Source organism: Furipterus horrens, unplaced genomic scaffold (assembly GCF_987537825.1).
Source record: "Furipterus horrens unplaced genomic scaffold, mFurHor1.1.pri manual_scaffold_2, whole genome shotgun sequence".
Taxonomy (NCBI): Eukaryota; Metazoa; Chordata; class Mammalia; order Chiroptera; family Furipteridae; genus Furipterus; species Furipterus horrens.
Window position 1 is genome coordinate 75,556,439 of NW_028327172.1, and position 14,017 is coordinate 75,570,455.

Consider the following 14,017-nt stretch of genomic DNA (forward strand, 5'->3'; position numbering starts at 1 on the left):
ACTGAATAGACTGTTTATTTAGTTATTTTATTCATGTAAAGGCTATAGATTGTTACTGTAAGTCAAATTGTATACAAGTAGTAAAGTTCTGCTACCAAACATATATATTAAGGTATTTTGTCTTTTCAAACTACAGGCTAGGAAATGCCAAAATGAGATACTGGAAACAGTCTCCTTCAGTTAGCAAAGATTTTAAAAATTTCTTCATGAGACCCAGTTTTATGTGCAGAGGTGGGAAGATAATGTTCTTTCCATCAACAAGAGGCTCCTGTAGAAAGTTTGGATCATCAGGTTTGAAGTCAGATCTTGGAGGCCAATTCCACTCCACCCAATGGTTCTCACGAGCTCTGCTGTCCCACATACACAGAAAACAAGGATACTTGGTGTATCCACGTTGTTGACCAAGAAGGAAGCAGACCATTTTAAGGTCAACACAGATGATCCAATTTTGCTCGTGATAGTGTAACAGATCAATGACTCTCTTTATGTCTTCATATTATTCACAAAAACAAACCGAATGGCCAATTGGGACGGCACCAAATAAATTGTAATTGTGGAGGAGGACACACTTCAAGTTCCGTTTTGTGCTATCGATGAACAATTGCCATTCATTTGAGTTCTAGATTGGAATTCCCAATTCCTCCATCAAAGCATGAATGTTATAGCAATACACAAAGCCATAGTCACTTGGGAAGTACTGCAGAAATGCATTTTTTCTTGACTGAAAGTTAGATGCCTTTGCTCCTTTCGAAGCAAGATTTTCTCATGCAGTCTTGATGCTAGGAGTTCTGAAGCCTTTTTAGATTGTCCCAAATCTCATGCCAAATCCTTCAACTCATGCTGATCAAATCCCTTATGAACTGAGTTATCTTCAATTTCAAAATCTTCATCATTGTTGTCACTTAATTCTTCACCATACTCCTGATTTACCAAAAGAAGGCAGTTCAATGAAAACTGGCACTGGGGTTTCAGCTAAATGAGGCACTGGGCATATAGCTGATGGTAGACTAGGATACTCTATTTTACATTTATTTTTCTTGTTATATCCTGATGTTTTCACTCTACAAAAGTAACAGTCACTTGAATGATCTCTGGGCTCTTGCCAAACCATAGATATACCAAATGGCACTTGATCACGTGCTCCCTTTGTCCAGATCCATGAACTTTTGACACACTGCTTGCACACCTTGTGAGGGGCCCAAGACTTACCTTGATCACCAAGTTTTACTTTAAAATATGCAAAATAGGTTTGTCTGACAAATGCGCTGATGTTTGTCCTTTGACTGGGAATGGTGACACTGACACACATATAACAAAACAAATCAGGGTTGTTTAGGGATTTGCTATGAGAAATAGCAGAGGCAGACATTATATGAAGGAAAGGAAATAAGTAAATATGTAAATAAAACAATAAATTCTTCTAACTCCTTGTATACAAACAAGAACTCGGACTACACTTCATAATACAATTCACTATATAGAGCTGTACACAACCTCTCACCACACTGTCTTATGTGTAACTAAGTAGCCTAAACAAGTATGAACCTGTCGCTGGTCTCCAAGGTCATCCCCCACCCCTCACCACTCGAGAAAGGTTTGCTCTCAACCAGTAGGAGAGCACTAGTGCTTCCCTCAATCCAGGCTCTATTCAGCCTAGAGTGGTCACATTAAGATAAGCTGTACAGAAAAAACTTGACGTGATAGAAGAAAACTAACTGTAGTTTTGAAATCAGCATGCCTAGTTAAGTCTCAAACAGCTGAAAAATCAAACTCAACAGGGATTATGTTAAAAACTGTTCCCCTGTGTTATGAGTGCTTCTCTGGGGATTTCAAATGGAATAACCAAAACAAACAAACAAACAAACAAACAAAAAAAAAACACAGAAAGTAGCACTGGCCCATGGTTTGGAATACATACAGGTGATTCAATAGCTCTTAACTAGGATATACAAAAGATAATCTAGGAAACTTTTATAATACACATCATCTTGGATTCTTTTTTGATTTAGTTAGTTTGGCTAGACTGAGCCAAGATTGCATATTTTGAAGACTTTCTTTCAAGAGATTTTTATGTGTGCAACAGTTTAAGAACTATGAAAGTAATATAACATATATGCAGTGTATTGCAGGAAAACATTTAACCTCCTGAGTACTAGTGTCATCATCTATAGATAAAATCTTGTATTGCCGTTATTTGATTTCATGTCTTAGGTTCTCCAGTACACTAAAGTCCTCTTAGTGTATAGGAGTTTTATGGCAATGGAACAGTCTTGTTTAGCTTTGTTATTTTTGTATCTGATGATCCTTGAAGATATCAATAATGATACAATCAGCAGTTTCAACTATCAAGATATATATATATAGATCACAAGAGAGAGACTTTATATAAAAACTAGAAGTGCTCTAATGGCTTAACATATTGAGTTGAATTTTCCATAATTTAAGTTTATAGTTTCACAATATCAGGCTAAGCTTTGACATATCTTTGGCAAATCACTTAAGGAACTCAGCTTTACCATACACCCATCCAAAAATCTGCCATTGACCTTAAGTTTCTACCATTAAAGAGTCATTCTTTAAGCATATACATAGGTGTATGTGTATGTAAGTAGGTTTATTTCAAGGAATTGGCTCACCCAGTTGTGAATACTGGCAAGGCAGAGATATGCAGGGCAGCCTGTCAGCCTAAAAACTGTCTCAAGCTAGAGTTGATGCTGCAGTCATGAAGCACAAGTTCTCCTTCTCTGGGAAATGTATTTTTGCTCTTAAGTCCTTTCAACTGATTAGATAAACCCTACCTACATTGTGGAGGGCAATCTTTACTTAAAGTCAACTGATTGTGGACGTTTACTTTATAAATTGACTTCATGGCTATACTCAGGTAAGTGTTGAATTGAATCCTGGGTACTACAGGTACTACAGCCTAGCAAAGTTGACACTTAAAATGAAACATCATAACAGTTGATAAAATATAAGTGAGGGAATAAGAATGAGAAAGAAAAAAAACAGATCAGAAAGATACTTTATTGACTTTTTGTTATAGGAAATTTCAAACATATACATAAATAAAATGGTATTATAAGATCTCATGTATCTGTCAACTAGTTTTAACAGTTATCAACTCATAGACCACCTTATTAGTGTATAATCAATCCACTTTTTTCACTCCCCAATGATTTATTTTGAAGCAAGTCCTACATTTTATATTATTGCACGCATAATAATTAATATTTATGTTTAAAAGTTGAGTCTTCTAAGTAATATAACTAAAATATAATTTTTAAACCTAAAAAAACTGCAAAAACTCTTTTATGCCAAAAAATATCCAAGAACTGGAAGTGGGGACAATGCTCAGGAAAAGACATGCTGGAATTTCATGACTCATTAGAATCGCCTTAAAATTAAGGGGTGGGTAATTTGTGTGGAAGAAATGAAGGCTAAAAACAAAAAGGGGTTGGCAGAAGTATGCTCAAAATTGTTTATATTCTTTATTTATATATAAGCTGGCTTGATTAGATATATATGTTCTAAGATACTCAGGAAAACATATAACACATTTATGATTTTATTTATTTATTTTTAGAAAGAGGGGAAGGGAGAGAGAAAGAGAGGGAGAGAAACATCAGTCTGTGGTTGCCTCTCATGCGCCTCCGGTGGGGGATCTGGTTTGCAACCCAGACATGTGCCCAGACTGAGAATTGAATTGGCAAATTTTTGGTTCACAGGCCGATACTTGATCCACTAAGCCACAGCAGCCAGGGTGAAAACATATAACAAATTTAATATTTATTATCGATTTTGTAAAAAATAATAAACATGGTATTTCTTATTTTCTCTAGAAATGTCTGTCAGAAATAAATGTTAGATAGGAAGCTGTTCGCTAAGAGCTCACTAATTTTAAAACTGTGAAGGAAAAGAATAAGGGTTCATTCACTTCTGAAAATGCATGCTTAACAAAAAATCAGTAGATACTTTCTTTTAAAATATAAAAGAAGCAGACTGTGAGTTACTTAGCTCCACGTTGAAGTAGAAAGAAAGCATTTTTATTATTTCACCACGGTGATTTTTTTTTTTTTAAGTCTCTGTTTTGTTCTTTTTTTTTTAATGTTTTTTATTGATTATATTGTTACAACAGTTCCAATTTTCTCCCCCTTGTTCCCCTCCACCCAGCACTCCCCTCCCCCAGAAATCCCCCCCAAGTCCATACCCCTGGTTCGTAAAAATTAACTATCCCCCCCCCTCTCAAATATTAGGACCCTTTGTAATCTTGTAAAGGACAATGGGCGAAGGTCTCAAGCTCCTCTAGCTGCTTCAAGCTGGACATGGTCGTCGTCCTACCTACCCTTGGGTCCAGAAAACCCTAATAAGAGTGGGGGTGTGGAGGGGAGGGTGGCCTTCCCACATGGGGAAGGATCGTGCAGACTCCAGGTCAGTTGGCTGTCCCCGGTGATTTGAAGGCCAGGTCTGGGATGAGTTATCAGGATTGCCTGGGGGTCCTTGTTAAAAAACACATGCTCTTATCCCCCAATCCATTAATGAATCGGAATTTCCAAGATGAGGAGGTCATTTTCATTTTGAAAATAAAGCTACCCTTGTAATTCTAGTAAACATTTTCTTAGGAAGGAGAAAGTAGAAGTTGACTACTTTAAATTTTAAGAATTTTTTCTTCTTCTCTAAGGTGCCACTATGATGTTTGTCCCTGATCACAATGATCTGAAGTTGGGGGAAAAGGACATCATGTTCACTTTCTTTCCCCAGAGGGTAGGAGTGAGGCAGAGAAACCACTTTTATTGTCTTAGTTACTGAGAAGCATGGGTCCTATCTTGCTTGTTTTTCATTTGGGTATTGTAAATATTTAGAACTGCTCCTAAGTTCTTGAATGAAAGGATATGTTTATTGAGTGGGTAGCAAGCAAAGCTATAATTACATAATTATATCTATACTATTATGTATCTCCACATGCCAGAAAAAACAAAGTCTATTATACCCCTTGAAAATGAGAGTAATTTTACTATTTCTGCAACGCAATCCTATCTCCACTTTAAAGAAAAAATCTAGTTATATATATGTGCATGGGACAGAAAGGGGTTAAGTTTTTAATGCTTTAAAGAGTATTTTTAATCTTGATAATTGACACCTAAATATATGAGCTTTTGCCTATTAAGTGCAATTGTATCATCTCTTTACCCAGAAATATAGGAGAAAGATAATCATTTTAAAAAGGGCTCATAAAAGAGCAAAAAAACCCAAAAACTTTTATTTTATATTGGGGAATAATTACTATCTAACTTTGATACAACACTTCTTCCCTAAATCACAGAGGCAGAATACATGGCTCAGGCCAGTATATTAAGCAGAAACAACTGGAGTAATTTGTAGATTTAATTGTGATCCCGGACACGCAAGTAATTTCAGCAAGGAGAATGATAAAAATGACCGGGGGTGGGGGGGGGGGCTGCAGCACTCTCTGGCAATCAGCAGAGAGCATGAGACTCCACCATCTTTTTATTAGAATTTCAAAAGTTACAAAAAATAGAACAGGGTCCCGGGATGACTCTACAGCCAATAGTGAAAGAATTTTTACAATGTATCATTAGCGTATGAAATACAGCTACGGTAACTTATGACTTAGCACCTATCAAGGATACAAAGCAGACCCACTAATCCTCAAGGCCAGTTCCAATTAAGACTTTATTTACAAGGAGGCAGATGGAGTACTTAACAGACCTCTTTGATCTCAGGATTCCATGACTCAGTGGCCTGTACAGCCTAGAGCCACAGGCAGAGACAAGGTCAGCTTATCTCCTGAGCCACAGGACACCTGGACGGAGGAGCATGTAAACAAACATGCCCCTACCCAGAGATCTGAGTTCCTGCTACATCTCCCCCTTTGGTTTTACAGATGTCTTGTGGAGCATGACTGAGAAGATAGCAGATTTAATTTTCTGTTTTTTCTTATAGTGCAGAAACATGATAACACTAAAATGAGAATAAGGAATAAAGAGATTGTTCAAACATGAGTTCCAATAAGCCCATTAATATATGGGACAGAATTCATTTTCTCAATTCCATTTATAACATTCTTAAAGATATTCTGACCAGATAATGGTTCTAAATGTTTCTCAAAAGTAGTACGAATTTTAGTTTGTAAGGTAATAATATGTTGGGTTAGATTATCATGATTTAGCAAATGTTTACGAACCTTTTCCCAAGGGAATTCAGTTTCATTATAAGGAAAGGAGTAATACAATAGGAAGATTGGTTCCAATCACATTTTAACAATAACTGCCTTTTAACACTTTGTAACTGATTACCTACTAAAACAACCGCTTGATTCAAATCAGCTAACTCAGACTGAATTTCAGCATCAATTTGGCATCGAGGAATCCATAATTGTTCAGAATTTTGATGCCAGGTCCGGATGAAGTTTGCCATCTGCACAGATTGATGGAGAGCAACTGCAGCAGTCGCGGTGGTAGCCGTGACAGCAATAAGTTCCATGATGACTGCAATAAGGAGGCTCATGAAACGCTTGCCTCGGCGAAGCAGTCATTTAGTCACCTTACAAAGGAGTACAGAGACAGGGCTTTGCTGGAGGGTCTTCTTTTTCTCTGTTTTAGAGTCATTTTCTGCATTCAGTCTGGCAGGTTCCTCCAGTCCTTCTTGCTGCTGTCCTCTTGTCCCCTCTTCTGAGCAGACATGATGCAGCTTAAGGTGTTTGTCAGGAATCCAGATATTCTAAGTGCCTGTGGAAATATAAGCATAGCCTTGGCCCCATAACAATTGCTGGGAGCCAATTGGGGGTTAAAACATCATAATAATAAACAGGTTGATTTATTGATGAAACCGTTTTCATTGCCCGATGCCTTTGATCTGGAATGAGAGAATCATTATCAATTTGCAAAAAATTTAGAGTAAATACTGTATTCATTAATCTTTTCTTTGGGGAGTCCATACTATATCCCCTTTTTTGTTTTACAAGAAGCTTTTTTAATGTTTGATTATGACACTTAATGAGAGCTTGTCCAGTGCTGTTATATGGAATGTTAGTAACATGTTTAATATTATGCTGAGAAAAAAATTTCTGACATTTTTTAGAGAGATAAGCTGGAGCATTATCTGTTTTGATAGTTTTTGGTTTTTTAAGAACAGCAAAAGCTTCTAAGGTGTGTGTAATAACACATTCTGCATGTTTAGAAGACATTGCTGTAGCCTATGAAAATTTAGAGCAAGTATCAATAGAATGATGAACAAATTTAAGTTTTTCAAAACTGGGTACAACAGTAACATCCATTTGTGGGATTTGATTAGGTAGCAAACCTTTAGGATTAACACCTGTTGGTAAGGAAGGTTGACTAATAATTTGACATGTAGGACAATTCCTAAAATTTGACGTGCTTGACGCCAGGCAATATTATGCCTGTGTCTAAGTGACTGAGCATTATCATGATGAAGCTGATGTTCAGCTTGGGCTTCAACAACAGAACCAACTAGAGTGTCTATATAATTATTGCCTTCAGCTAAAGGTCCTGGTAAACCTGTATGGGAATGAATATGAGTTATGTAAATTAAATGATGGCGAGTTCGAAGGCGGAACTGTAGCTGTAAGAAAAGAGTATTAAGTTCAGAACCATTCTGAGGTATGGTTACAGTTTCCAGGGCTTGAACTGTATGAGCGGCATACTGTGAATCTGTAATGATGTTTAAAGGAACTGAAAGTACATTAGTTAGAAGCATAACAATAGTGAATAACTTTGCCTTTTGTACAGAAGTATAAGGACTTTGAATAGTCTTACTGTTTTTCAAGTTACTATCACCAGCAACACTAAATTTATTAACATTAGTAAAGTATGCTTTTGCCTTAGATAAAGGTTGTGAGACAACACATTTTGGAAGTATCCACTGAGTCCGCTTTAAAAACTAAAACCTTTTGGAGGAAGGATACAAATTATGAATTTTACCTAGGAAGTCAGAAAAAGCATTTTGCCATTCCTCACATAATATCCAATGATTAGCAATTTCTTTATTGGTAAAAGGAATAATAATTTCATTAGGATTTTGACCACAAAGTTGTCTAAAACATAATTTGCCATGAATTATAATTTTAATAATTTTACTGAGATAAGTTTTTAACCTTTTGGTTGATTTGTGAGGTAAAAATAGCCATTTAATTATATTTTCCTTTTGACATAACACCCTATTGCTGTAATTAATTTTTTCCTATAAGGTGACAGATATTGGGACCATATAAGGCTGTAAAATAGCCATTTGTCCCTCAGGCCTATAGCAAGAATAAGGCTTAGTGCTTTGATGTATTTCGTTAAGGGTGCTCAAGCCTACAAAAGTAGCCTTAATAATATTAGTGTCCCAATGCTTAGGCTAATGTTCTAAAGATATGATGGACACATCAGCTTCAGTATTTAATAGTTTTTGAAATGTTTTATTTTTAATTTTTACTTCTAAAAAAGGTTTTTGTAATTTAATAGAGGCAGCCCAAAAAACAGATTGATTATTAGTGCTGCCAAAGCCTTAGTTTCCTTTTTTAACATTTTAAGTTGCAGGCACAGTATAAGGAAGAAGTATAAGCTGTGCTATGCGAGTGTTAGTAGGTATGATATGATAGCCCGTGGCTTGTATTATAACTTTGATTTCTTTATTAAAATTAGAGCTAATAACTCCTGGTTGAATAATAATACCCTTAACAATAAGGCTAGATTGGCCAATTATTAAACCTACATATTCTTTAGGCAAAGGTCCCCATAATCCATTAGGAGCAACATAAATGTGATTTTGTTCTTTAAGAGTTAATTGCTGGGTGGTGACCAAGTCCAGCCCTGTGCTCCTGCTTGTGGCTGCGCAAAGATTTGTGACTTGGCATTGCCCTGATTTCAAAGCATTTGATTGCTGGGGCCTTAGGGGCTCCTGTTTTGGTTCGGGGCACTGGAGTTCACCCCGCTGCCAGTTTCCCTGATTATTAGAGGGTGCTATACATTTACCATTCTTATTTAATTTAGATTTACAGTCCTTGGCCTAATGTTTCCCCTTGCCAAAATAAGGACAGTCCTTTCTTGGGGATTTAGAGTTTTCTTTTTGATTATTGTGGCACTGCTTCCTAAGGTGGCCTGTTTTTCTATAAGCGAAGCATTTAATTTCTTATTGACCTTTGGTGGCAGCTGTAGAGATGGCTGCAGTGAGCAGATGCTTTATAATTCTTCGTGCCAATATTTTGACAAGCCTGAATAAACTGACTAATATTTTGAAAGTTTTGTTTAAGAGGACGAAGAACTGTTTTACAGTCTTCATTAGCATTTTTGAAAGCCAATTGTTTTTTAGCTCTTTTTGAAAAATTTCCTTATTTGACAAAGCTTTCCAAGTATTTTAAAATGTATTAAGCCTGATTGGTTTAGAGTTTTCTTCTTTTTGGTAAGAAGAAAATAATACATTCCTGAGATATTTCAAGGGCCCTTTGAAATACCTCAAGGTTGTAAGGAAGTTTTTTAACTTTTAAATCTTGGAAATCTTGTCAACTAAGGAATATATATTATGAAATGATATTTGACTATTTATTTAAAGTGATAAAAAATATATAATATTAATATAGACTGACAAAAATTCAGTTCTTAGCACTAAAAGACATGAATTTTTGAATATTAGTTAAATATTTGAGTAATATACCACAATATATTACTTTACTAAATAGAACCTTAGTTTTAAGGCAATTGTAGAAAAAAACATTTTTACAGTTTTTCTGTAAAGGTTTGGATCAGCTGGTGGACCTGCGTCAGCCGGTAGAGGCTGCGAGATATATTGCGGCTTTTCAGCATTCCAGCGGGAAGGGGTCTGCAGAACCGATTGTTTGACAGCACTTCATGTATTCCCCTTTTCCTCCCCCTTTCCTACTCTTACCATGACTGTGGCACTTTTTAATCTTGAGTTATTTTTCTTAATTTCCCTTTGTTTTTCTGAGACCGCAGTGCTTTGAGCTGCAGCAGTATGCAGTAAATTAATAAGATGCCTTTCCTTAATCTGGCATCCAGTTCCTTTTATTAGTTGCTGTAACATCCTAAAGTAAATCTCTTGTTCCTTAGATAACCCTTACCCCATTCTTTCTTGGGAAGTCTGTCCTTTTTTGTTGGTTTTGGTTTTTCCCCTTTCTGGAGTAAACCAATAATAATGTTTCTTAACTTGTACAAGCAAATCTACAAGGGCACTTTCTTTATCTTAATTTGAGACCCTTTAAGTAATGAATGTATGAGGATTGCATATTCTTATTCTAAAGACTGCAAATTCCCCATATAACCCCGAGTTGTATTCATGAGGGGTTTGCGGACACCATGCAACCCAACCCTTCCTCAGTTCTGCCTGTTCCCGGTTCTTACCTTCAGGTCCCTGGGTCGGGGTGCCAGATGTAGATTTAATTGTGATCCCGGACACGCAAGTAATTCCAGCAAGCAGAATGATAAAAACGATCGGGGGGCTGCAGCATTCTCTGGCAGTTAGTGGAGAGCATGAGACCCCACCATCTTTTTATTAGGATTTCAAGTTACAAAAAATAGAACGGGGTGGGGGGTGACTCTACAGCCAATAGTGAAAGAATTTTTACGATGTATCATTAGCATGTGAAACACAGCTAGGGTAATTTATGACTTAGATAACACCTATCAAGGATGCGAAGCAGACTAATTAATCCTCAAGGCCAGCTCCAATTAAGACTTTATTTACAAGGAGGCAGATGGAGTACTTAACAGACCTCTTTGATCTCAGGATTCCATGACTCAGTGGCCTGTACAGCCTAGAGCTGCAGGCAGAGACAAGGCCAGCTTATCTCCTGAGCCACAGGACACCTGGATGGAGGAGCATGTAAACATGCCCCTACCCAGAGATCTGAGTTCCTGCTACAGTAATTAGAATCTTAAAATCAAGTGATGCAAATTTACCACTGAAACTCATGAAACAGAACCTTGTCTTAGAAGTTGTTGGAATAGAAAAAGGAGGTTACTAGTTAAGGAACAGTTATCATGTGCCAGAAATTATAGGTATCACACAAATCCCATTATCTTTGTGGAGTGGGGCACTCAATAGGGGATGACCTCGAATAGGGAGATGCCAATGAAATGCTGCTTCTACGAGATAGGAAAAGAAGCATGTGAGAACGTGGCTCAAGTTTCCACACACCAAATACCTTGGGGAACAGGCTTAAAAACCATTGGCTTATAAACACAGTAGCATGAGGAGCCCTGGGTGGGTGGCCCAGTTGGTTGGAGCATCATCCTATACACCAAAGGTTGTGCATTTGATTCCTGGTCAGGACACGTGCCTAAGTTTCTCTCTTATCGATGTTTCTCTCTCTCTCTCTCTTCCTTCCCCTTCCTGCGTCCTGTCTAAATACAATAAATATGTCCTCGGGTGAATATTATAAAAATCAAACAAACAAAACAACATAGTAGCATGAGAAAATGGATAAACATACAAAATTGATAAAAAGCAAAGACTCAAATAAAAAATAAATTTAAGGAGAAATAAATGCATACATCTTTGCGATTTGGACAATAGCCTTGAATACTAATGATATTTGAGGAAACCCTATGGCCAGCAATAGAAACATTGCAACCAAGAGAAACAGTAGAACATCTCAGCACAAATACAAAGTAAGAAGTGTTAGGGAGTATCAACACTATGTGCTGAGCATTTTATATATGCTATCCTTTTCTCACAAAAATATCTATATGAACCAATAACAACAAGTGAAATTGAAGCAGTAGTCAAAAAACTCCCGGCACACAAAAGCCCTGGACCCGATGGCTTCACAGGTGAATTCTACAAAAACATTTAGGAAAGAACTAACTCCTATCCTCCTCAGACTATTTCAAAGATCCAAAAAGAGGGAAGACTCCCAAACTCGTTCTATGAGGCCAGTATTACTCTAATTCCAAAACCAGGTCAAGACACAACAAAGAAAGAAAACTATAGGCCAATATCGCTGATGCTAAAATCCTCAACAAAATATTGGCAAACCGGATCCAGTAACACATTAGAAAGATCATACACCACGATCAAGTGGAATTCATCCCAGGGATGCAAGGATGGTTCAATACTTGTAAATCAATAAATGTAGTACACCACATAAACAAAATGAAAGACAAAAACCACATGATCATATCAATAGATGCAGAAAAAGCATTTGATAAAGTACAACACCAATTTATGATGAAAACTCTCAGCAAACTGGGAATAGAGGGAGCATACCTCAACATAATAAAGGCCATATATGAGAAACCTGAAGCCAACATCATACTCAATGGGAAAAACTGAGAGCATTCCCCGTGAGGTAAGGAACAAGACAAGGATGTCCACTCTCTCCACTCCTATTCAACATAGTCTTGGAAGTTCTAGCCACAACAATCAGAAAAGAAAGAGAAATAAAAGGCAACCAAATTGGAAAAGAGGAAGTAAAACTGTCATTATTTGCAGATGACATGATAATGTACATAGAAAACCCTATAGACTCCACAAAAATCTACTCTACCTAATAAGTGAATTTGGCAAAATAGCATGGTACAAAGTCAATATTCAGAAATTGAAGGCATTTTTGTACACCAACAATAAAATCTCAGAGATAGAAAGTGAAAGAAAAATCCCATTTACCATAGTAACAAGAAAAATAAGGTACCTAGGAATAAACTTAACCAAGGAGGTAAAAGACCTGTACTCAGAAAACTACATAACACTGAAGAAAGAAATTAAGGAAAATACAAATAAATGGAAGCATATACCATGTTCATGGATGGGAAGAATCAACATCATTAAAATGTCCATATTACCAAAAGCAATTTATAGATTCAATGCAATCCTTATTAAAATACCAATGACATTTTTCGCAGACCTAGAACAAGTACTTCAGAAATTTATATGGAACCAAAAAAGAGCTCGAATAGCCACAGCAATTTTGAGGAAGAAGAACACAGTAGGAGGAATCACAATACCTGATATCAAACTATACTACAAGGCTACGGTAATCACAACAGTCTGAAACTGGCATAAGAACAGACATATAGATCAATGGAACAGAATAGAGAGCCCAGAAATAAACCCAGGTCTATATGGTCAACTAATATTTGACAAAAGGAGAAGGAACACCAAATGAGTGAAAAGAGCCTCTTGAACAACTGGTGTTAGGAGAACTGGACAGGGACATGCAAAAAAAATGAAACTAGACCACCAACTTACACCATGCACCAGAATAAACTCAAAATAGATCAAAGACTTAAATGTAAGCCTTGACACCATAAAAGTCCTAGAGGAAAACATAGGCAGGAAAATTTCAGATATCTCACATAGCAACATTTTCACTGATATATCTCCTAAGGCAAGGGAAATGAAGGGAAGAATGAACAAATGGAACTACATCAAACTAAAGAGTTTCTGCTCAGCTAAAGAAAACATCAGCAAGATCAAAAGGAAGACAACCATATGGGAAAATATATTTGCCAATGATATCTCAGACAAGGGATTGGTCTCCAAAATATATAAAGAACTCATACGACTCAACACCAAGAAGACAGACAACCCAATTAAAAAATGGGCAAAGAACCTGAACAACAGCAACAAAAAATCTATATGAAATTTTCCCCCTCTTAGAAATATAAAAACTATCATTAAAGAAAACTATATCTACAATGAACCTTGAGTTCTATCAGATCATGGCTGGATTAGTTAACATAAATAACACATATTCATTAGAGATTGGCATTTACATGAAACCCTCTCATGAGAGAATGGAATGAGATCCCTTTTAGAGTGAGAATCAGGACAACTTTAACCACTTCTGCAGGTGTTCAGGAAAACACTGGATGTAAAATAATGGCTTTTGGATGAATGCATTCTATATGTTCAATTAACCCTTTAGGAAACATGCATAACACTTAATGTTGTTTTGTTCAGCTTTTTTCAAACCTTTGCATTTCTAAGTTCTAGTCATATCCCTTAAATATTATTTTGACATCAAAGGAACACTCAA